General features: G+C 38.3%; 1 pseudogene; it reads left to right on the plus strand.

Annotated features, from left to right (window-relative positions):
• Window positions 1–22,737, plus strand: part of LOC149538337 (switch 2-like) — a 58,741-nt pseudogene that overhangs the window by 27,421 nt on the left and 8,583 nt on the right.

The following is a 22,737-nucleotide window of genomic DNA, read 5'->3' on the forward strand; positions in this document are numbered from 1 at the left end:
ATACAAAATGTTATACAGCTCAGAGACAAAGAGAATTTTACACTGCAGACCTACGAGCAGTAGTAGAGAAATCAGAAAAGGAGTCTCCTCAAAAAAACTACAAAATCTACCTTTATAGTTCAATCATAATTGAGGCCTTTTGCTGTTGAAGTGACCCTGCAGCTACCTGCCATTAAGTCCTGCAGAGGACAATCATGGGAATATGAGGAAAATCTGATCTTTTTTGCAACAGGTGTCCTGAGAGGACTGAAAATAGCGCCATCGATGTTATGACTGGGTAGATGGATCGACTGAGATGGTGGAGTGTCTTCCTATATTTTGCATTCATTTCTGGTAGGTCAGGATTGATCATGGAGATCAGATCGCACAACAAAATTGATCACCTTCACTTTTTAGGTTCATGAGTCAGCGGGGGTCAAAGAGTCAACCTAGTTTCACAAACCAACTAGGCCATGGGGTCCAATTGCTTCTTTTCATTCTGCCACCTGAGATGTCCTCCGTGGTTGACCTCCTTTTTTTTGAACTAACTGCGCCACCCTTGAACTATTATCATTAACTGTGGCAATTGCAATCCTGACCGTGACACTAACTGCTAGTCGTTAACCGTCAACCTTGGCTGAGCTAGCGAGACACGTGTTAGCAAGGCGCTATGTCACCATGGTATCCCCTGTGTAGCTTTCAATGGCAAGATAGCGCCAACTATTGATCGACCTTAAAATCGGACGATCACGAAGACTCGTCGTATCACTGCTATCCTTACCCCGGGCCCGTCATATCTGGCACCACCTTAGCAACCGCACCACACTCAAATGAAACTTGGCATACTTTGGTGAGGCCTGGCCCTGCTGATCCACATGGTGGATGGGTGTTATGTCGCTATGGTAAAGATCGCACAGCTTCACCATAGCGAGATGGCGCCTGTCGTTGCTCTGAATCGATCTGACGGTGGAGAACTTAACCTTTTACTGCGCTGGCTACATGAAAATATGGTCCCACCACGCCACGTCTCAACCACGTGCTATGTCGCTAACGAAAAACTCATGAGTTTTTCAATGGCGACATGGTGCCCTACTAGAATTTTTGACTTCCCGGCTTGTGAAACTGATCGCTCGCTATGAACATTTCCCGGTGACACAACCTGCCCGCCGTAAGAAATTTCCGTCGGGCGCTATGTCGCTATGAAGATTTTTCTGCCAACACATGATAGCGACATAGCACCCACAGTGCCATGGAACTTTTTTGACCCGTCAAAACATTTCTGCCCGGCAAGCTGGACCCACCGAACACGTGTCCTCCGGGTGCCATGTCACTAACGTATTAACCGTGCAACTTCCAATGGTGAGACAGTGCCAACCGTCAATCTTCCTTAGATCTAACAATGGAGAACCTACGAGCCATAGAAACCATGTTATAAGGCTTAGGCATTAAATAATATTAACTTTGGGAATTAACCGTTGGATGGGCTGAACATTTGAAATTTGAATCTTGGCAGGTGAACAAATGATAACATTTCTAGCGACTCACAGGGGACACAAGCCTGCTATGTGTATGACCAGTGCCTATAAACAATCCATTGGGTCACAGGCTGTGCCCGCGCACTTCTTGAAAAGCAGGAAACAACAGAAAAGAAACTAAACTACTTATGTACATGAATTCCCAAATTTTTAGAAACAAGGCTTCAGATGGATCCCATTGACTGGAATGGGCAAAATCTCTCCATTTGACCTGCTCAATTGAAACACATTAGCCTGCTTGCAACTGGCAATCAGATAGGGGCCACTCCATAGTGCATCAAACTTGGAATGTCTTCCTAGTTTTTCTCTGTCTAAATCCCATTTGAGGACTAAATCTCCTTCTCTGAAGGTTCTAACCCTAGTTTTCTTATCAAAACTCCTTTTCATCTGTTGCTGATGCATCTCTAGGGTCTGCATAGCTTTATTTATTTTCTCTTCTAACTCAATTAGCTCTGCCATTCTTACTGACATGGCACTATCTTCAATCAATTCCAGCTGATAAGACAAGTCCAAGGATGGGAATTCTAATGAAATTGGGAGTCTGGCCTCCCTACCATATACCAACACAAAAGGTGAATTCCCAACAGATCTCTTGGCTGTTATCCTATCAGCCCATAGAGCAGTTCTTAGTTTCTTATGCCAGACCCTCTGATTGTCTTCTATTGTCTTCTTCATGATTCTGATCAGATTCTTGTTGGAAGACTCAGCCAAACCATTACCTTGGGGATAGTAATTTGATGATGTGCTCAAGTAGATATTTTGATTCATTTCCCATGCAAAAATCTGGGTTCCAACACGAAATGATACTAGAAGGAGCACCAAACCTAGATACAATTCTATCAAGGAATTCAACTACTGATGGTTTTGTGGCATCCGTCAAGGCAACTGCCTCTATCCATCTAGTGAAATAATCAGTAGCAGCCAAAATCCATTTATGACCTGCACTAGATGGAGGATTAATGGGGCCTCTAAAATCCAACCCCACCTCAGTAAAGGGCTAATCCACTTGAATAGGATGAAGGGGGAGAGCTGCAAGCCTTTGTTTGCCTAAGAAGAAAGCACACTTCTCACATTTCCTCACATATCCATGACAATCATGAAACTGAGATGGCCAATAATAACCAGCCCTCATGATCTTCATGGCAGTTGTTCTTGCAGAGAAATGGCCACCACCAGGGCCATCATGAAGTTCCTTAATCATCCTCTCAGCCTAATCCTCTTCAATGCATCTCAACAGGGTCCCATTAAAATCCCTCCTAAATAGGATACCATCATTCACAACATAGGGAATGGACTACAGTCTATATTGTCTCCTTTTAGTTCTGTCCAATCCCTGAGCATATCCATCCCCTGATAAGAAGCTCTTCATATCATTTATCCAGCTCCTTGGACCATTAACATTTCTTTCCTCCTGCTGCTCTGTTTTACCATAGCAGCCTCTTCATCTGAATCCTGGCCTGATAACTTTTCTTTGCACAACCCCTTCCCTTTTAACAGCTTGGTAATTTGAATATCAACATCATACTCCATTACCTTAGTGATCCATCCAGCTCTCTTTTCACTGATATCCTTGCTTAACGGGAAATCCTTTACACTGGCATGGGGCACCAACAAATGGATCTTATTGTGGGACAAGAGGTGCTTGAATTTCTTCAAGGCTCTGATGACCACAAGGGCCTGCTTCTCAACAAAGCTATACTTATCTTCATATTCCTTAAGCCCCTCACTGAAGAAGGCTATGGGCTGCTCCTCATCCTTGTCATTTGTTTGAGTCAAGACAGCAGAGATACTTGACTCACCACCTAAAGTGTAGAGGATGAAATCTTTCTCAAAATTTGGGTTCATGAGAGTAGGGGCTAAGGCTATGGCTGTCTTGATCTCTTCAAAACTCTCCTTGCCTTCCTTGGTCCATGAGAAGACCATACCTTTCTTAAGCATAGTTGTAAGAGGTTTCACCATGGTAGCAAGATTAGGAATAAACCTCCTTACAAAATTTATTCTACCAAGGAAACTTTGCAGCCCTTTCTTGTGTTTAGGAAGAGGAAGGGCAAGTATTTCCTTTGTTCTTTCTGGATCAATGGTCAGCCCATCCTTAGATACAATGTGTCCCAATAGTTTTCCTTGGCTTGTAGCAAAGACACACTTGGCTGGGTTGAGGGAGACCCCAAACTCTCTACATCTTAGAAATACCTATTTTAGATGATTAAAATGATCTTCTACATTCTTTGAATATACAGTTATATCATCAAGGTATACTAAGACAAAATTGTCAATTAATTTTTTGAAGGCCATCTCCATTGCCTTTTGAAATGTGGCACCTGCATTTTTTAGTCCAAATGGCATCTTGAAATAAGCATATGTGCCCCATTTAGTAGTGAATGATGTCTTATGTCTATCAGATTCTTTAACCAGCACTTGACTATAACCAGAGAATCCATCAAGAAAAGAGAATCTCCTTGAACCACTGACCCTGGACAGAATCTGCTCCATGGAAGGGAGAGGATGGTGATCTTTAAGGGAAGCCTGATTAAGATCCCTAAAGTTCACACACAGTCTGATTTCTCCATTCTTCTTCCTAACAGGGACTAGGTTGGCTACCCATGATGAGTGCTTGATGGGAAAAATTATATTAGCCTCAATCAACTTGGATAGCTCCTTTCTCATTAGAGGTTCAGTCTTAGGATTAACTGGCCTTTGTTTTTGCCTTACTGGTTTGGCCTTATCAATTAAATCTATGGTATGCTGAAAAAAGCTAGGGTCAAACCCTTTTAAGTCATCATATGTCCAAGAAAATACATCATTAAATTCTTGACATAACTGAATGAAGTTTTCTTGCTTAGTTTTAGAACATACCTTCCCCATATTCAGAGATTTTCCATCAGCAATTGTAACTGGGACATAATCATCCTTTTCTGCAGCTAGATTCGTCCCTTTGCCTCTAGTTTGATCATCAGGATTAAAGACACTCTCCAAGGTAATGAGACCCTTGGGCAACTTGTTAGAACTGAGATGAATGATTTGATCACCATACTGATCTTGCAGTCTTGACTGGTTTCTATCTGAGAATTCTGCCTCATTCTGCAAGAAACTCACAATTTGCTCATCAAAATCAAACACCTACCAATGAGTGTTGTTGTCAGGGATGGTAGGCCTCACTACCACCTTTATTTTTTGCTTCTTTTCCTCTTCAAGATTCCCTAGTACATCATAAGCTGCACCCACTGCTACAAGTCTATCAGCATGTCTATTTTCTTTCCTAGGAATGCTCTGAATATTAAATGCATTGAAGCCCTCAAGCAAATCCCAGACTCTGTGTTTGTAAGACTTGAGTAGGCCATTTTTGATGATATTCTAGTTTCTCACTTGGTTAACTATCAATTCACTATCTCCATATACTTTGAAGGCTTGAATTCCTCTCTTTTGGGCAAGTAAGAGACCTTGAATCAAGGATTCATACTCGGCCACATTCTTGGTGCAACTGAATTGGAGCCTAAAGGAGAAGTAGTATCTTATTTGTGTAGGAGAGATCAACATAACACCAGCCCCTGATCCATTTCTATTCCTTGAGCCATCAAAGTACATACTCCATGTTCCATTTATATCATCATTAGTCCTAACAAGATTAGGAACTTGAGCATCTTTCTCTATTATGCAATATGTACTAAGGCATGTCTCAAGAGTCTTTGACATAGGCTCAAACTGATATGCATTTTCCCACTCATCCAAGAAGAAATCAGGAATCTCTGCTATAGAAGTGACAAGTTCATTTACTATTTCATTTTCATCCATCACTAGAATAGGGCAATTCATGTTGATGGGATTGGGGGTGTAGGATTCAGTGTGATGAAGGGCTTGAGGTTCTGCTCTAATTGAGGCATTGGCTCCATATCTGGTCCTAAATGAAATATATGACCAATCAGCAAATATGAATCCACCAATTTGAGCAGTAAAGTCTCTTGAAAGACAAATGGCAAAATAGGGCTTGACTTCAGCAATAGATATGTCTTGAATCATAGTGCAACCAGGGCATGCATGTAGGGCCATCTCCACATTCCTAAGGATACCTACAGTTTTGACAGTACTACCATCTAATTGTAACACATCCCTAACAATGGGCTCATATTTCATTCCTAAAGCATCAAAAACACACCTAGGTATTACTGAGCTACTAGCCCCTAAATCTATCATGCAATTGTGGACTAACTTGTCCCCTATAATCAGAGAAACATAGAATGGAGGAGGTCTAACCTTTTTATTTGTCTCCACATCCATTGCTTGTTGTACTAGACTTGTGGCACTCTCCATGGTAGATGGCTGATCCTTGGGTTCAATCTTCTCTAATTCTTGTTGCAGCATCCTCTTCTACATTGCGATGGTAGCAATAGCATCCCACATAGAAATTTTCACATTTGTCTTCTTCATTTGGTCTATCACACTGAAAGGCATATTAGGAACTTTGGTAGAAACTTTGGGAGCTGCACTTATAAGAGGTTGAGATGGAGCAACATAAGGATCACTTGCATCTTTCTTTCTAGAATCTTGCCCTTGCTGTTGCGAAGCACTTGTTGGTTCATTTGCTGCATGTGCATGAGGTGTAGCACTTGAAGTTGAGGCAAGCTTAGGAGAAGGAGGGGAAACATGTTCCATAGCTCTCTTCTTACTTCTAGTGTTATGAGCAACAAAATCCTGGTTTACATTACAATGCTCCCCAATATGATGATTCATGAAAGAGCAATCATCATGTCCTTGAATATATGAGGCCTCCTTGGAATGATCCTCCTTGTACAATTGCTTTGCTGCAGGTTTTTGGTCAGTTAGGGCCAAATAAGATTCTGCCTTCTGGCACATGCAATAGGCATAAGAATAGTTGCAAGAAGGACAAAAATCTTGATCTTGGGCCAAGTTATTATGAGGAACTATAGCTCTATTCTAATTTGTGCTTGAAGCAGAAGCATGACTATTTTGCCTACCTTGAACAAAAGAGCTATTCCACTGATTAGGAGGCCTACCACCATTTGGAGCTTGATATTGTAGTTGGGGAGGCTTGCCACCTTGAGCTTGCTGCCTTTCTAAGGCCACCACCTTGTTACTCATTTTTTGTATCATGGAGAAACTATCCTCTAATCTCTTTCCTTGGTCCTTTAACTCCCTCCCCTGCTCTTACAATTTTTTATCCAGGGTCTTCTCTCTCTTATCTGTATTCAGCACTAGACCTTGGAGCATATCTTTGAGTTCATCTATCCCATTTGAGGATGTGGAAGCTTGGGGAACTGGAGTAAGGGATTGTGATGTAGAAGTTGTAGGAAGAGGGGCCATTGCTGGTTGGTGGTTGGGAACATCAGGAAAGAAAGGCATAGGGGGCCTTGGAGCCAACTTTCCTCTTTGTATCAAGATGTTCTAAGGTTTTATGGCTATCTCATAAGCATTAGGCAAGGTATCTCCTCCCATAGTTTGCATTATATTGGCAATATCACTATTAAAAGCTCTAAGGTAATGCAAGAAGGCATTACTAGGGGTAGGTTTCACTGTAGTAGGTATTCTATCCCATGTCTTTTGAAATCTATAGTTAAAATCAGTCATACATTCATGGGGGGCTCTTTTAATAGTAGTCAACTGCTCTAAAAGTGACAGATAGTCACTTCTATCCTCAATATGTTTGCATAACCCTGCTCCTAGTCCATCCCAATCAATTATAAAACCATGACCTAGGCCTCTATACCATTGTAATGCTTTTCCTTTTAAAGATGAGGCTAGAAGTCTGATAGCAATGTCATCCTCTATGATACCATGAATATTAAAAATGTTTTCTACTTCTCGGATATGCTCTAAAGGGGAGATGGAAGTTTCAGCAGTAAAATTAGGTATACTTTTGAGTGCAGATATCGGTATATCATGTCTTTGGGCTAAAAATAGAGGACTTCCACCATTAAAGGTGGAAAAAGCATGAACTCTTGGTTGTGCCATGTAGACAAGTGTTCTATTGATGAGTGTTGATGGCAATCTAGGCTAAGTTCGAGCAACAGGAGGAGTAGAGACAGATCTTATAGGTATATTAACTGTTATCACACCCCTAATTGGTGATAATGAAGTTCTAGTCCTCCTTCTATGATTTGAAAGAGAAAGCTCTTGATATTGAAATTTACCTCTAGAAGACTCCCTTGTTTCAGCTCTGGGCATGAATCGCAACAACTTTGGCCTGGAACCAGATTTGTTGATGTTCAGAGTCACCAAGTACTTTGAAGGATTAGCCTCTTAAAGGCTTGAATACTGAAGCCAGCACTACCTCTTCAACATTAATCTTTGAAACTCTTTCTTCTTGACACTAGTAGACTTTAAATATTGTTTGAAAAGAGTCCCATCGGGCATGCCAAAAACTGTTGGTATGACCGGTGGAGGTCTGGAACTGATTTGAATCTTTAAAATAGTCCCACTGGGCGTGCCAAAAACTGTTGTCACTTAGGTTTGCACCCTTGTCCGAGGCCTATGCGCAAGGACAACCTAGTGAAACATGGAAACAACCTCCAAGCTGTGGGACTTGAACTATGAGGTTGAGTCTACGAAGAAGGCTGACTTCTTCTTACTATTAGGGTGCACCTATCTACTCTTGGAGAGGAAAAGGGAGAAGGAGAGTATGAAAGAAAATCTACCTAGTCTAATCTAAGGAGGTGATGCACCAAAATAGAGTGTTCAGACTTCATTTCTGCCCATATATGCACTACAAAACCAAGATAACATTCAAAAGACATACACACCCAGGCTTATGTTAATCAATAACCACATACAGATCAGGAAACCAAACTGAATTACACAAGGAAAAGGATTTCACTTATATATTATCCAATAGGCTGAAAATAGACACAGTATGCAAGTCACAGATCTCAACAATACACAAATGAGAGGCAAGACAGATACACATACACATTGATGGCTAAAGAAGATGATACAGAATGTTATATAGCTCAGAGACAAAGGGAATTTTACATTGCAGACCTACGAGGAGTAGCAGAGAAATTAGAAAAGGAGTCTCCTCACAAAAACTACAAAATTTTCCTTTATAGTTCAAGCATAACAGAGATCTTTTTCTGTTGAAGTGACCCTGCAGCTACCTACCATTAAGTCCTGCGGAGGACAATCATGGGAATCTGAGGAAAATTTGATCTTTTTTGCAACAGGTGTACTGAGAGGACTGAAAATGGCGCCATCGATGTTCTGACTGGGTAGATGGATCGACTAAGATGGTGGAGTGTCTCCCTATATTTTGCATTCATTTCTAGTAGGTTGGGATTGATCATGGAGATCAGATCGCACAACAAAATCGATCACCTTCACTTTTTAGGTTCATGAATCAGCGGGGGTCAGAGAGTCAACCTAGTTTCACAAGCCAATTGGGCCATGTGAGCCAATTGCTTCTTTTCATTCTGCCACCTAGGAAGTCCTCCATGGTTGACCTCCTTTTTTTTGAACTAACCGTACCACCCTCAAACTGTTATCATTAACTATGGTGATTACAATCCTGACCGCGACACTAACTGCTAGCCGTTAACCATCAACCTTGGCTGAGCCAGCGAGACACGTGTCAGCAAGGCGCTATGTCACCATGGTATCCACCATGTAGCTTTCAATGGCGAGATAGCACCAACCGTTGATCGACCTTAAAATCGGACGATCATGAAGACTCGTCGTATCACTGCTGTTCTTACGCCAGGCCCATCATATCTGGCTCCACCTCAGCAACCACACCACACTCAAATGACATCTAGCATACTTTGTTGAGACCTGGCCCTGCTGATCCACGTGGCAGATGGGCGTTATGTCTCTATGGTAAAGATCGCGCAACTTCACCATAGCGAGATGGCACCTGTTGTTGATCTCAATCGACCTGACAGTGGAGAACTTAACCTTTTACTGTGTTGGCTACATGAAAATATGGTCCCACCACGCCCTGTGTCAACCAGGTTCGATGGCGACATGGCACCCTACCGACATTTCTAACTTCCTAGCTTGCGAAACTGACCACTCACCGTGAACATTTCCCGGTGACACAACCTGCCCACCATAAGACATTTTCGTCAGGCGCTATGTCGCTATGAAGATTTTTTGGCCAACACATGATAGTGACATAGCACCCACGGTGCCATGGAACTTTTTCGACCCGCCGAAACATTTTTGCCCAGCAAGATGGACCCACCGAACACGTGTCCTCCGGCCACCATGTCGCTAATGTATTAACCATGCTACTTCCAATGGTGAGACAACACCAACCGTTGATATGCCTTAGATCTGACAATGGAGAACCGGCGAGCCATAGAAACCATGTTATAAGGCTTAGGCATTAAATAATATTAACTTTGGGAATTAACCATTGGATGAGCCAAACGTTTGAAATTTGAATCTTGGCAGGTGAACAAATGATAACATTTACCATGATCATTGTGAGTATATTTAGGATCCAAGGTGAACTATCTTAGTTCACAAAGGGTGTACTTCTCTTAATCTTCTTTCCTCTAAAAATCTATCTCAATAATCAACATTGGCCTCTTCTCTTTTGAGGTTGAAGCTTAATCTTCTATATTGTTCAAGGGACTTTCATTCTTTCTAGGCAAGGGTATTCAATTAATTTATTATTTCCTCTTATTCATCCCAGAAGCCAAGATTAGGTTTCACTATGGGGATTTATCCTTTGTGGGACAATACCATTTCTTCTAATGAGTTTTTATACATGACTCAATGAATTGAGTGTCATAGAGATAATCTCTAAGTGTATCAGTAAAGCCACACATAGAATTACTAAAGAAACTTAGGACGTATGGGTTTGCTCCTCATTAGAGTTGCCAAAAATTGTCTGTTAACAATTTTTCTCCTTATCTTTTTAGTTCATGCCTTGACTCTTAAACAACCCAATGACTTGTGGAGAAAAAATAAGTTAACAATAGAATGGATTGATGTAGTCATTTATCAAGGACCCTTGAATTTAAAGCTATGACTCCCTTTTGAATAAAAGATATGCAATGAATTTTGTTTTTTCGGTTTTGGGGGTATTCTCTTAACCAAAGAGAAGAAGAGGAAAATACAAAGTTTCTCAACACTTTAAGCAACTTAGGCAATTGAACGGGGGACTAACTTACAACATGCAATCTATTCTAACTTAAATTCAATAATTGGAAACATGCATAACCAACCATGACAATAGGAGGAAGGGAAGAGATGGTGAAATAGGTAATCCTGAATTACACAATTAGCTAATGTTTTGACAATACCCACATTATCTATCCTTCAGCTACTCCATCCACCACTTTCTTGCCTTCTTATACAATGAACTATATAGTAAACACAAATAAACTACGATATACAATAGAGAGAAGAAAAGTGATGCTAATGTTGAAGAAAGTAGGACATACAATTTGTTGAACAATGGAAAGAAAATCAATTTCATTTATATTCCTTCAATTCTCAACAATAGAATATTCATTCCATATAGTATATTGAAACTAAATGAAAAACAAAACTAGAAATAGACTCAAAGTCACACTTAGTAGTCCTAGCTACAAGGGTTTATTCAAAAGTAATTTTGTCAATGCTATTAACTTCTTGAAATTGCTAGTTACACTCGATGATTGCTTTGTAGAGAATCTCTGAACAAAATAAACTAAAAATAGGACAAGCTTGAATCATTGTTTGTTATAGAGACTAACAAAATGCCATGAATGGCTACAAAAAGAAAGAGAAGAGGGAGAATGATAGATGTCTTGAAGAGTATTAGAACATCATGTGTTCTTAGGAGTAACTTCTTTGTCTCTATAAGCTTTCATGGTTTCAATTACTTTGTGTAATTCTTTGACATCTGGAATGATGATGTTGTTAGCTCGAACCATATAGTAGTCATGCATTTCAGTCAATTCATAAATTCCAGTGACCCTTGGCTAGAATTTCTCTCATTCTTTCCTTATAAATTCATCTGTTGCTAAGAGTTCATGGACCTTTGACATTTTGAAGTTTAGTGGGTCACTGGCTTCATCAAAAAATGCCAAGAACTTTGATTTCATCTTCTCAATATCCACAAGCTTTCCATTAGTGGACACAAAGGAATCTTTGTGAAATATCTTTAGATATTGAAATAATTTCTCAATGACCTTTTGTACTAGGTCATGTACATCCTTGAGCTCATTTGTAGACCTTATAGAGATTTCTATAACAAACTCAAAGGATTATTTCTAGTGAAATAATGATCCCTTGCCCGCCTTGAGGATGCCATGCATAATGGAAACATTAGTATTCATGTCAATAACTTCTTGTAGAAGGGCCAACTTCTCTATCAATTTGTTTGTTTCTTTTTGTATGGTGGTCTGATGATTTGAAGTTGTCTCCCTCAGCTTGTGAGGATATAACACTAGACTTCCAAGATTTTCAATTAATGGGGGACCTTGAGCCTTCATCTAATCTGCCCATGCTTGGCTAACCTACCCAAATTACCTTTCTTGTTGCATCTTTAAAAGTAGATTTTTGTTCTCCTCTACATTCAGATCAAATTGACTTGATGAAGCACTCCCACGTGTAGATCTTATGTACTCCATCATTTCTCTATTTGAGGCCTTCAAGATTTCCTTTTCTTCTCTAAGCTCTTCCAGGTTATCATCAATTTTTTCATTGGTGCACTTCTACATGCTCACCATGTAGTCCTAAACTGGGATACCAAGATCCATTGTTTTGATCTACAAGTCATCCTTGGAAAGCTCATGAAATTTTTCTTCCTTTTGTGGCTTAGCAATCTCTACCCACATGTGACTAGTAGTTGAACTAGTAGCCAATGCAACAATTATCTTCTCCTTCTTTGTCTTCTTGGATGGCTGAGAAGAGGTGAATTGTGTCATCAAGTCCTTCAATGGAGCTTCTTCTTCATATATCCTCTTCTTCCTATCAATGGTCTCTTCAAGCAATGACACTGTAGAGAGCACATTGATAGCGGACTACAAGGCAACATGATCGAATAGGTTCCTCAGAATTAAGGGAATTTTCTTGTTCTAGGAAGCAAAAGGGAAGGCAATAACCTTACACTACTACATTTAACCTCATTTTTCTACCAAAATTTTCAACCATCAACTAAATAAGTTTAGGTTGATCAGAATGTTAAGGCAAAAATTTCTTTTTTTTACATGTAAGCCCCATGTTGGTTGAAATTTTGACCAACACAGGGGCATTGGTCAAAATTTTGACAAACATGGGGCTTAAATGTAAAAAGAAGAAACATTTCTTATATGTTTTTCGTGCATGGGTTCATTTGAAGATGCGCTAATTGGGAGCATTTGATTATGGTAGTAGAAAAAGTGAAAAGTTGGGGAATTCTCTTACCATGTCTTGTTCTTTCTAATTTAGAGCAGTAGATATGAATTGGTAGCCCGTGTTTGATTCTGGGGTTTTCAGTTCCATGCCCAATTCTAAATCCCCGACCAATTTCATAGGTCTAGATGCACCAGTAACAGAGTGACACATCCGAGTGAGGTTGAGTGGCTGATCTGGCAGCCCCCTCTCTAATGCATGATCCAGGAATGGAGTGGTGCGAGATGCTAGAGCAGTTCCATATCCCCTACTATTTTTAAGGGTGGGATCAAGATTGCCTTTATAGAGAAATATGAAGGATTTGTATTTTAGTTTATATGAATTTGGCCTAAAAAAGGTAGATTATAATTATTCGCCTGGAGTCAATTAAATATGTTGGCTTGTAGCACTAAGATTTCAGTGCTCGGATGTGGTGTTAACACCAATTTGAAGATGTGTTAGTAGGTTATTTGAAACATAGTGGTCTTTGTCTAAATCTGGTTCCTTTGTCTGCCTCATGATTTAAGTATTACATGTTAAATAAGCCAATTTCAAAATTTGAACAACAGCCAATCATAGCCTTCCATTAAGCTTTGATTTATTCATCTCTATTCTAACATGATATCTTTATCTGTGTAGAATTGATCTGTTTGAGTCAAGATAAATTATTTGTATCCCTCAAATCTGTCGGCACATGATTTGTTTGTACCTGTTGAGTGTTCGAGTCTTTGGTAATCACTGGAAAAACAATTTGATGCCTTCAGATGTTTATACATAGTTTTCTAAATAATTCCTGATGTGGTATCTTCATTAGCAGATTATATATTAAATTGTTCAACTTTTTGAAGGTACTCATCCTTGTATTCAAACTTTCAACGCTGACTGATCTTACTGTGAACTCTAACGCACTAAATTTGGCTCAATGATAAGTTCACAATGATCCCCCGCTTTGTTTTATATATATAATATTTCTTTTGTTGTAGTCGCAGCATATTGAATTCATATATGCATCAACAGGTTTTATTTAACAATAACTTGGCAAGCTTCATACGCATGATATAGTGTATTCTCTACAACAATTTATCAACTTTCCAAACTGATGGCATCTCCGTATATTTGGCACTGAGGCTCTTTGACGTCTCCTGTTGGTCCAGACTGAAAAACAAGATGAAAATATGTAGAAGGTGGAAAACATTTATTATTTGATATTGTTCTCAATCAGAACAATACAGCAAATTTATAAAAGAGACGACAATAATAGTTACAAACTATTATACAAAACTGCCAAAACTAAAAACAAACTATAACAAATAAACTAATACAAAAGAAAACCTAATCTAATATTTAACCTAATCTAATATTTAGAATGTAAGAAACCTGAAGATTAATATTAACAGTCTCCTTTGTTCTTCTAATTTTGCAATCATTCACCATGCTTGTATACTAGTCGCCTTTGTATCTTCCACTCCTTGCCTGTAGTTGTTATAATAATTCTTCGGTGGCTGTATGATCTATGTTGACCAAAATTCTTGATGCAGTTATCTTTGTTTTCAGAATCAATGCTATTCATTGTTGGCTTATAGCAAGTTTATCAGACTCCTTTCATGACATTAGTCCATGTCTTTCCTTTCCATTGGATCTTTGAAACTTGGACGACATCATGTTATCTTTAGTTGTTCATTACCCACTGTGATATGACTCCACTATATACTTCCAAACCAATGGCATCTCTGTATATTTGGCACTGAGCGTCTTTGACATCTCCTTTGTTGTTCTCATTTTTTGATCATTCACCATGCTTGTATACTAGTCCCTTTTGTCTGTTCCGCTCCTTTCCTGTAGTTGTTTTTAATAATTCTTCGGTGGCTGTATGATATATGTTGACCAAACTTCTTAATGCAGTAATATTTGTTTTCAGAATCATTACTATTCATTGCTGGCTTATGGCAAGTTTTTCGGGCTCCTTTTCATCGCATTAATCCATGTCTTTCCTTTCCATTGGATCTCTAAAACTTGGACGACATCATGTTATGTTTAGCTGTTCATTACCCACTGCAATATGACTCCACTGTATACTTCCAGCAACCCATGTATAGATTGCAAATACTTATATTTGTCGCATTCTTAATAGGACCAACACTTTCTTCTTAATTTCATTGCCAAAGAACTTCCTGCTTATAATATTCAATGTCTATTATTGACTTCCATAGAAAAAACTATTATTTAGTATTCTATTCTTTGTTTATACAAGTGATTACTTCACCAATAGATATGAACATTGTTAGCCATATATTGCTGATTAGGTCTTATCATTTTCTTCTAATTTCTTTCAGTATGCTGATTTTGGAAGTGACTCAGATTAATAAGCTTTCTCTTTGTTTCATTAGTAAGTTTCTTATTGTTATCCTGTCTTCTTGATTACGCAAGGCTCCCCCTTAGTTCGCTGGTCCCCCTTACTCCAATCTCTCCCCCTTTGTCGTCAATGGCAAAGGGTCATCAAGGCTAGAAACTAGCTCCCCCTGAACTTATGCTTCTCACAAAATTTTTGGTGGATAGATGAGAGTGATACTATTCCCAATTTCTCCCTTAGGTACTCAAAAGTTTCCTTTGGAAGGCATTATGTGAATATATCAGCAATTTTCTCCTTTGGGTTGATGTATTACAACTTGACTTGTTTAGTCTTGGAGCCAAACTCATTGGATGTATTGGAGCCAAACTTTGAATCAGAATGCATTATCATATTTCTGCCCTATTGCTTTGGTAGTGAAAACTAGGCAAAGAAATACAATGTTGGCCTTGTTGACATTCAAATAATGTGTTTATCATCTCAAATCCCTTGTAGTACTTACTGGCCACTGAAATTTTATGTTAATAAACATGGTTCAGCTTAAAAGTGAGATCTAAGCTGTCCCCTTTGGAAACTTTTAAATAAAACAAATATTGATTGGTACTCAAGAAGTAGTCTTTAGTATCTCTCTCATGCCTTGTTTACACTGCCTCTGATTGTCTTGGCTAGAAGTCTATGTTGTTTAGACATTCACATTATGTTGTTATTTCCCTTCATGCAACTCAATGCTCCCTTGTTTTATTTTCTTCTAAGAGGTAATCAAAATCTGACTATCCTAGGGATCAGAGTATTGATTCTATCAATAATGCAATTTTAATGATAAGTGCACAATCTATAAAAAAGGAGGTAGAAACTAGTAGATGTCAAAACCTAATTAATGGTAGTAAATTAAAATCATGGTAGTGAAATTTTGTGTTATTTTGCTCAGTAAATCTTGATTGAGTTTTTGGGTTCCCTTCAATATGATGTGAGGTATTGTTATTCGACATTCTTAAAACCTACAAACTTGGGCCATGTTCAATTACACCTCTTAATTGAGAACTTAGGCTACTAATTTTTTCATTATCACTATATCATTGATCAATGATAAAATCTCATGCTATTGGTATCCAAGATTCAAATGTGATTATTAGAAATTTAAAACCTCTCCCAAAGTTTGAACTAGAATAGGGAAGAAGATGTCAAACATTGTAATATGCAATTTATGAACTACACTAAATCATGATGATGCTCAAGGGCAATGATCATCATTTCATTTTCAGTTGTTAGATTACTATAATATTAAGATCCTATAGGAGGATGCAATTTCATACTCAACTTTTAATCAAATCAATTAAATTAAATAGAAACACTCGCTGGATAAGAAATTTTTTAAACTGCTGAGTTTTTGCCAAGCTAAGTATTCAAACTATGGTACAAAACAACGATGCCACACACTGCTAGACTTATGGACTGGCTTATTGTAGTAGTAGGATATTATCCTGGGTTACATTCCTATATGTCTCCTCTAATAGTAGCATTGCAACCCTTTGGACCATTGCAGTAAAGTTGTAAAGCCTTGTTGCAATTAGTTGAAGTAGATGAAAAGAAAGCAAATAATAGTATTAAAGGAGTGTCAAACTACTAGTAAGATGCCTGTTGCCAAGATGTGAGAAGTTTTTGTAAAGAAAACTAAGCCCATGTTAGCATTTGTAACTCCTCTATTGGTTCAATTTTAGTTTTAGATAAACTCATGTTTGCTATTGCCGATATATTTTACTTTTTATGAGTGCATCTATCACAGAGACTCGATGGAGTTAGAGTATTGATGTATTTGGAAGATATCAATCTATTGACCATGAAATAGTCACATTTCATTTTTTTTCTAGTTGATGTTTGATTATTTAACACTATAGAGAATTCTTTATGTGCATTTATTTTCTATAATATCTTGTATTGTAGTCTCAACTTGTCAAAGATCTGCTTTTTATAGCAACTATTCATGTCCATGTCAATTTACCAAACCCAGAGAGAAGAGCATTGCATACAGCTTTCATTGTCTTGTGCCCAAGGTATTAATATTGGATTATTATTTTCTTCTTCCACCAAATATTATGGCATATGACAATCTTATGATATCTTTGTGTAAATTTGCTAGGGGACTCAGGAAGTCTATACAAATAATTGCATTCCTCACTACTGTGCTACGGAAGGAACTAGAATTTGATGATTTTATTGGTGGTGGCTCTGATGGGAAGAAGAACCAAAAGCTTATTGAAAATAATAAATTAGTATTGAATATTTGTCCCACATTTGCCATTTGTAATTGGGAAAATGAGTTTCATTAATGGGGAACATTCAATATTGTTATATATCATGGTCCAAATAGAGACCCTATTCTAGAAAAATTAGAAATCACTGGCACTGAGATAGTCCTAACAAGTTTTGATACATTATGTATTCATCGTGATAGCCTGTGTGAAGTGTAGTGGGAAGTTGTAATTATTGATGAGGCTCATCGTTTGAAGAATGAAAAATCTCAGCTCTACAAGGCCTATAAAAGAGTACAAACTAAGAAATGCTATGGGCTTATGGGGACAATTATGAAAAACAAGATTATGGACTTATTCAATCTTTTTTATTGGACTACTCCTGAATGCTTGGAATCTCATGAACACTTATGGGAATTCTATGATGAGCCTCTCAAACAAGGACAATGCATAAGTGCACTTGAACAATTTATACAAATAGTGTTGGAAATTTGAATGTTAAATGCCTGCAAGTTGTCCTCGAGCCACATGCCCATCTACCATGTCTGTGTGTTCCATGGATGGTAGGCATTTATTTTTGGTAGGTGAGTTTTGGAATCAAGAAAGAGGGGGAAAGATATGACAAAAATGAATGTTAGACATTCATTCAGTAGAGTCCAAGCATATTCAACAGATCAATTTTAGCAGAGCAGAGTAGAGAAGGAATAAGGAAAGAAGTTTGTGCTTGTAGTTGCACGTCTTTCCCCTGTTCACTCTGTAAGTTTGTCATTGTTGGATTTGACCTGTTGAACCAGTGATTGCTCTAGGCACCATTGTATGCAACCATTAGAGCTGTAAGTTTAAAGTATTTTGAAGTTTGAAGTATTATTAGTTTAGGGTTACTTTAGGGTTTTTTGGTTGATGCCAAATGCTCCGAATTTTTTGTAATAGTTTAATCAAGTTGAATAGTAAAGCAAATAGGCATACTTGAATCTATTGTTCTTCCTCTTCTATTCATTGCATTTGACAAGTTTTGTTTGGAAGCTTAAAGTTTTGGCTCTCTAGTTTGAATGGTGAAAGCATTCATGTTGGAATTTCCTAAGTTATAATATTTTCAATCTGAACAAGACACTCAACATCCTCTTCTATTGTTAATATTTTCTAAGTTATAAATTTTAGTTGGAGCCGAGCTCACTCATTCTCTATTGGTGTTGAGCATTTCCATTGCTGATAAGCATTTTCTTTGTGTGCCAAGCTAACTCAACACCTATTGCATTTTTCTTTTGTGCGCCGAGCTCACTTGACACCTATTGCCTGTCACTCGGTACCTTTAAGTGCTGAACAATCTGTGACTCGACACCTTCAAGTGCTGAGCAAAACTGGCACTCGACAATAGTTTATGCCGAGAAAAATTTAAGGTTTAGGGTTGTGAGTATTGAAGTTGATTATATTTTCTAACATGGTATCAGAGCTTTGAGGCCCCACATCCATAGTAAATTAGGGCATTATTTTCTTGGGATATTTGACATGGTAGAAGATACAGGAAAAATATGGCAGCAGAGACCACCCTTCAATGGACAAAATTATGATACATGGGCAAAGAAAATGAAAAACCATAATTGTTGCAAATGATCTATGAGGGTTTTTGATTAATGGGTTCAATGATGTGACAGACCAAACTCAGTATTCTGCTCTCACCAATAATCAAAAGACTCAGTTGAAGGAGTCAAGAAGAAAGGATGCTAAGGCATTAAGTTTGATTGAAGCAACAATGACAAAGATAGTTTTCCCAAAGATTACAGCAGCAAATTATGCAAACAAAGCTTGGGATATCCTTGAAATAAACTTCAAGCGGAGTGATAAGGTCCACACAGTAAAGCTATAGAATATAAGGAGGGAGTCTGAGAACTTTCAGATGAAGGAAAATGAATCAATTGCTGATTTCAGTTCAAAGACCTGCAATGTGATTAACCAACTGAAATCAAATGGAGAAGACTATCAAGAGCAAAGGATAGTGGAAAAGATATTGAGGAGTTTACCTCATAAATATGACAATTTTCTCATGACCATAGAAAAGGCAAAAGACCTCACTGTTTTGACAATGGATGAGTTGATGGGTATTCTTCAAACCCATGAGCATAGGATCAATAGATGTACATTTTTTCCTTCCCATGAGCAAGCATTCAAGGCTCAGTCAAATCCAACAGGATGGGGGAGAGGAAGAAATGGCTCAGGTAGAAACTTCAGAGGAAGAGGCCAAGGTAATGGAGGACAAAGAAATGCTACAGCAGAAAGCTCAAGAAGGGCAAATGGAGCAACTAGCCCACAAAATATTTCAAGAGGAGGTAAGAAAAACTACAACTCAAATAAGAACAATTTAGAATGCTACTACTATCATAAATATGGGCATTATGCAAATGGATGCTGGAAGAAGCAAAATGATCAGTCAAAAAAAGAAAATGTGGCTGATGTGAACATGGGAAATGGAAACAATGACACTGCTTTCATCATGTGTAATGTTCATGAAGAAGGAAGCCCTGAGATTTGGTACCTCAGCAGTGGATGTAGCAACCACATGAGTGGTAATGAAACCTTGTTTTTGTTCATTGACAAGAGTTTCAAATCTGAGATTAAGATGGGTAACAATGGAACCCTACCAGTTGTGTGCAAAGGATCTATTATGGTCCGCACCAAGAAAGGTGAGAAGAATGAAATACGAAATGTGTATTTTGCCCCTAGTATGAAGCACAATTTGATGAGCACTGGTCAGCTCATTCAAAATGGATACAAAGTGCTGATGGAGAATGACACATGTGTCATTCATGAAAAGGATGGGAGCAAGAATTTTCTTGTAGCAGTTCAAATGACAAGGAATAGAATGTTTCCCTTGAGGATAGAGACATGTTTCTCATCTCAAGTTGGTGCTGCACCTCACACACAATCAGCTCTAAGGAGTGTGATTGAAGACCCCTCATGGCTATGGAAGCTTAGGTATGGTCATCTAGGCTATGCTAGTTTAAATTTTTTGTCAAATAAAAGAATGGTAGAAGGTTTTCCACATATAGGAAATTTATGTGACAAGTGTGAGGCTTGTATTTTGGGTAAGCAACATAGGCTTCCCTTTAATTTTGAAAATTCTAAGAGGGCTAGATATCCATTCGAGTTAGTGCATACTGACCTAGTTGATCTTATGCAAATTACTTCCATTGGGGGGAGTACTTATTTCATGACATTAATTGATGATTTCAGTCACAGGACATGGGTGTATTTCTTAAAGAATAAATCTCAAGCATTTGAAAAATTTATAGAATTTAAAGCCTAGGCTGAAAGAGAATATGGACACTATATCAAAGTCCTAAGATTAGATAGAGGAGGGGAGTATACCTCCAATTCTTTTGTAAATTTTTGTAGGGAACATGGTATAAAAAAGGAGCTCACAACCAGCTATACACCATAGCAAAATGGAGTGGCTGAAAGAAAGAACATGACAATTTTTGAAATGGCAAGGAGCATGATGAAAGAGAAAGGTCTCCCAATTAAATTTTGGGGAGAGGCTATGGCAACAGTAGTCTACCTAATCAATAGGTGTCCTACAAAGGCAACACATGATAGAATTCCAATGGAAGCATGGTCACGAAGAAGATGGACAGTTGAACATCTAAGGGTGTTTGGATGTATTGCATATACACATGTGCCTAAAGAGCAAAGGAAGAAATAGGATGGCAAAGGTGTGAAGTGCATCTTGATAGGGTACAACTCAGAATCAAAGGCATATAGATTGTATCACCCATTGAACAATAAGATGACTCTTTCAAGAGATGTAGAATTTCTATAAAATCAGTCTTGGTATGGGCCAATCGATGAGTCACCGAGCACTTCAAGTAAAGTGCCAATTATGAGTGAAGAAGATGCTGATGAACAAAAAGAAGGATCAAATAGAAGAAAAGGAAAGCAAATTCAGACATTGCCAAGCTCCTCTAAGCATGATCGAGTGTCAGTGCCAAGTATCAGTGAAGATCGAACTAGTCATCAAAGTAGCAGCAGTGAAGATTTCAATCCCACACTCTCCTCCCTATTACCAAGAAAGACCAAGAGTCTTAGGGAGATATACCAAGATGAAAGGTATGGAGATTATGATGAGAGTGTTAATTTTTCATTATTTTCTCATAGTGATCCAATATATTTTGAAGAAGCTATTAAGGAGAAAAAATGGTGTAAAGCCATGGATGAGGAAATAAATACTATAGAAAGAAATGAGACATGGGAGCTAATTGATTTGCCTCCCAAGAAACAAGTGATTGGAGTGAAATGGGTCTACAAGACCAAATGCAAAGCCGAAGACAAGATTGATAGGCATAAGGGAAGGTTGGTAGTCAAGCCCTACAAATAGCAATATGGTAGAGACTATGATGAAACATATGCCCTAGTTGCAAGAATGGAAATCGTGCATGATGTCATAGAAATTTCAGCTCAACACAAATGGAAGGTATTTCAAATGGATGTGAAGTCCGCCTTCCTAAATGGTGTATTGAAAGAAGAAGTGTATGTGGAACAACCACTTGGTTATGAAGTTGCAGGTGAAGAGAACAAAGTATATAGGTTAAAGAGAGCTCATTATGGGCTCAAGCAAGCTCCAACGGCATGGCATAGTAGGATTGACTCATATTTTTTGAGCAATGGCTTTAGCAAAAGCAATGGTGAACCCACTCTTTACATCAAGGCAGCAAATGGTAATGTGTTGATTATTGTCTTGTATGTAGATGATTTAATTTTTACTAGTAATGACAAGGCTAATTGGTGAGTTCAAAGAGGCCATGAAAAATAAATTTGAGATGACAGACCTAGGTCTCTTGAAAGATTTTCTAGGCATAGAAGTAAAACAAATGCATGATGGCATCTTTATCTCTCAAGAAAAATATGTTGGATAGATCTTGGAGAGATTTAAAATGCAGAATAGTAAGACAACCCTCATACCAACAGCAGTAGGTCTAAAGTTGAGCAAGGAAGACTCTAGGAAAAGAGTGGATCCAACACTATACAAGAGTATGGTTGGAAGTTTGACGTATTTTACTGCAACTTGGCTAGACCTAATGCATGCAGTAAATTTGATTTCCAGATTTATGGAAACACCAAAGGACTCCCATTGGCAAGCAGGCAAGAGGATCCTAAGGTATGTGAAAGGTACCAAGGGATTTGGAATTTTGTATATTATAATAAATGAATTCAAGTTGGTGGGATATATAGATAGTGATTGGGCTGGAAGTTTAGATGATAGGAAGAGCACTTCCAGATACATGTTTCATATGGGATCAGGTGCAATTTCATTGGCATCCAA

Source organism: Cupressus sempervirens, chromosome 9 (assembly GCF_028749045.1).
Source record: "Cupressus sempervirens isolate cs-2001-9-10 chromosome 9, ASM2874904v1, whole genome shotgun sequence".
In the NCBI taxonomy this organism is placed as follows: Eukaryota; Viridiplantae; Streptophyta; class Pinopsida; order Cupressales; family Cupressaceae; genus Cupressus; species Cupressus sempervirens.